A 4,179-nucleotide genomic window follows, 5' to 3' on the forward strand; every position below is an offset into this window, starting at 1 on the left:
CTCAGAGATCCGGACTTCCTGTGAGGCGGGGCCAGCCTAATCTGCTTTTAGCGTGGCCTCCTATGTGGTGAGGTGCAGTGGCAGAGAAGGGGGATGCTAGACTCCTGCAAAGAAGGGGAACTTCTTTCGTTCACTACTGAGTGACGTCAGACACGACAGAGAACAGAGTCTCCCGGGTGCTGTCTGTCTGGGTGAAGACGCTGCACTCTGGGTCAGGGCACTCATTTCCCCCTAAATGCTGACGTCTAATCCATCACGTCATCCAGCTGTCCTTCCTTCACATATGAATGCATGATCTAGCTATGGATACCTCTGGGTCAAACTGTGGAAGCCTTCTAAATGATCTCCGCGCTTGTCCCCAACACTATGTTCTTAATACAGCAGGCCTTGAAGTACCAGTGAGGTAGGTCATCACCCTCATAAAATTCTTGCAACCACCTCCTATTGTCTCTGAATAAAACCTAAGTCTCCACAGTAGCCCATGAGCCATGATCCACCTCCCATTACAGCTTCAAAAGTGGACAGAAACAAGCAACTGTCCACCATGAGATCTGTAAGGAAAATAAAATAATAGAGTTAAGAAAAATAACAGAAAATTGAAAGAATGCATTATGAGTGGACTTGTTCTAATAGAAATACAAAAAGGAAGTTTGCTCAAGCTGAATGGAAATTATACCAGAAGAAAATTCACAACTTCAAGAATAAAGGAAGAACAACATAAATAATAAATATATATACAAGATATTATTTTATTTATTTTTCAAAGCTTTATTGCGGTAGAATTGTTTTTAAAAAGCTGATGATATTTGATGATCTTGGACACATGTGTTCACCCTCGTAAGCACCATCACAATAATCAATGAAATGGGCGATACCACCTCCACACATTTCTTGTGTTTATATTTGTTTTGTTTTGTTTTTTTGGTGCTGCTTTTGGAGGGACACTTTGCCTGTTATCTGTTTTCTTCACAAGTGTCTAAGTGTCCAGTGCTGTGCTGTTAACTGTAAGAGCTGTTCTGCACAGAAGAGTTCTACAAAGTACCCTTGAATAACTAGAGGTTATGCCCACTGGAGGATCACTCTGTTTGTCCCTCCTCATCCCTGCTCCTAGGAGCCATCATTGCATTCTCTGCTTCTATGAATTTGAATATTCTTTTGTGCATGGAAGCATGCAGTAATATTGCCTGATGAAGTTTTCAGCTTGTGAATATGGAAACAACTGACAGGTATAAAGGGGATAAGGAAAGTAACATACCCAGTTTCATGTATTTTTCTTGAAGCACCAAGATAATCCTAAATGGACCATGAAATGTTATACTGTAGGCACAATGTAATCCTTAAAAAACTTTTAAAATGTAACATAGAAAGAAATACTTAACTTTCCTAAACAAAAAAAACAGAGAGTTAATGAAGAAAAATTGTGGTAGAAAAATGGGAAGAAAGAAAGAAGAGTTAGTGAGGAAGTGGGAAGAACATGTAGTTATAGTTTTAAAGGGCACTGGGTTTTTATTTGCATGATGACAGGTGTTTATTATTGAAAAATAAGATCACCTAATATTCTACATTCCTATAAAAAGCTATTCTAAATGTCTTTCTGTATGAAGTACAGGTTATCCTACCGACAAAATGGTGATCAACTGTTACTGCAACCCCCTTCATTAACTTCTGTGGAGTAGCATTATCTTCTTAAATATCTACATGTTTTTTCCAAAACCAGAAATGAAAAGGTTCAAATTAAATAAATGAATTTATAGAAAGGTAGTTGTTAATAAATAGATAATATTGATCTCAAAGCAGCACACAATAAACATTTGTAGTAGAGAATAAACATAAACATTTGGGTAGAGGTTAAGTGAGGGAAGATGGAAACAGGAAGAGTAAAAAATACAACGTGCAGTTTCCACATTCTGTAACGCATGAGAGTAACTACGGTAGACAACAACTGAACTGTGTGAAACTAGCTGACCGAGTATAACATGCATAGCTGAGGAGATAGACAGAGTCTATCTGAGAAGATAGGTAAGAATCACACGTAGCTGAGGAGACAGACGTGCCGGCTGCCCTGATCTGATCATTGCATATTTTGTACATGCAATGAAATGCCACCCTGAAGCTCATAAATATATACAAGTATTATGTGTGCATTAAAATATGCTAATAACATAAAACTTTAAAAACACTGGCTTCTAAAACCTCTATAATAAAAATTTCAGAATAGAGAGAAAATAAGATACCAAAATAAGGATAATTGCATAATGTTCCTATATTGGGAGCACTAACATTGTCAAAATGGAAGAGCAATGTATAGATTCAGTACAATTCCCATCAAAATACCAGTGCTGTTCTTTACAGAACTAGGAAAAGCATCCTAAAGTTCTTGTGGAAATCTGAAGGACCCAGAACATCCAATGCAGTCCTATGCAAAAAGAGAAAGGCTGGGGTGTCCTAACAGCTGGTTTCAAATTACACCACAAAGCCATGTGACTAAAGCAACATGGTCCTGACACAAGAGCAGGCTTGTCAGTGAACTGCAGAGGACACAGATATATGCACACAACTTCAGCCCTCTGGTTCTATATAAAGAGCCAAACAAACACGGAACAAAATGCAGGCTCTTTAACAAATCCTCCTGGGAAACCGGGAACCCACTTGTAGAAGACTAAAGTTAGATCTGCGTCTCTGAGCTGTAGAAAAGTCAAAGTTCTATGCCTGCCTCTAGGTATCAAATGTAAAAAGAGCTTTCAGAAAACACCAGGGAAACCCTGGAAACCAACTGCACAACAAGAGCTTCCCAAATAAGATACTAACAGCACTGAACAAAATAGCAGAGTCAACAAATAGGACTAAATCTCACTGTAAAATTTCTGCACAATGAAGGAATCTAACAGAGTGAAGACACCACCTACAGAATGGAAGGAAATCTTCATCAGCCACTCTTCCAACACAGGATTTATAGCTACAGCATATAAAGAACTCAAGAGCTTAACATCTAAAACTCAAATAGATCCACAAATACATGAGAAAAAGAATTCAACAGATACCTCTGGAAGGCAGAAGTATAAGTGACTAAGTAGGAATATGAAAAAATGTTCAATATCTTTGACGAACAAAGAACTATAAGTAAAAAGTGCAGAAACTGCACCCAACTGCAACAGGAATGTAGATCGCTGAGAATACAAATAGTGGCAAAGGCTGGAGAGGATGTGTGGTCCTTGCAGAGACTACAAATGAATACAGCCACTCTGGAAATCAGTATGAAGGTTCCTAAATAAAGATAAAGCTAACACTGGATCCAGCAATACTGCTCCATGATGTATGCCTGAATGCACTAAGGAGCACACTACGGGGCTGTGGGTGCACCCGTGTGGACTGCAGCACAGAAGTCCAGATAAAGAATTGGCGCGAGTCCCTGGCAAGATGGACGCACAGGTGGTGCTGCGTAGGTAGTGGAGCGCTCCTGGGTCTGAAGGTAGAAGGAATTTCTGTCATTTTCAGGAAAGAGGGTGGACTGACGGCCATGCTTTTAAGTGAAATAAGTGAGATAAAGAAAGACAAGAGTTAAATGTTTTAATACGAAGAAGCTAAAAAAATACCAAGAAAGCAAAAGAGAGGATTTTAGTAGCCAAGAGAAAGGAAATGGTAGGAAGCAGTGTAGGGCCATTAACAAGAAACATCAATAGTAGCACAAAGTGTAACGCAGGAGCTCCCAACATGTGGAACCTCACAAAGCTCTCACAATGAGGCAGGCGCCGAGGAAGAACTAAAATGATCGTACGTGTGCACACAAAGCTCTCAAAGTGAACCCATGAATGAGTGTCTCCAATAAAAAAGAGTGGAGGAAATAAAGTCTTTTCTCAGAAATATTTATTTATTTGTTCATCTCAATCACAGATTAATGGAACAGTCATCAACAATAATAAACAGCCCCACCAGGCACCGCCGATGGATACATCTCAATGATCAGTCCCATTTGTTGAAAACATCTTTACTTTTCCCATTGGCTTGTCTTGCACATTTCTTGAAAATTAACTGAACATCTACATATATCGGAATCAATTTTTTTCTTCAGATGTAGTAGTAGTAGTATCAATATTAAGGGCACAACCTGTGCTTTCTAGATTTTTGAAGGTGGTTAGTGATATAATAGGTGTGGCCTGGGAGCTGGCTCAGAGGAATAAG

The sequence above is a fragment of the Octodon degus genome, unplaced genomic scaffold, assembly GCF_000260255.1.
Source record: "Octodon degus isolate 3935 unplaced genomic scaffold, OctDeg1.0 scaffold00517, whole genome shotgun sequence".
Classification (NCBI taxonomy): Eukaryota; Metazoa; Chordata; class Mammalia; order Rodentia; family Octodontidae; genus Octodon; species Octodon degus.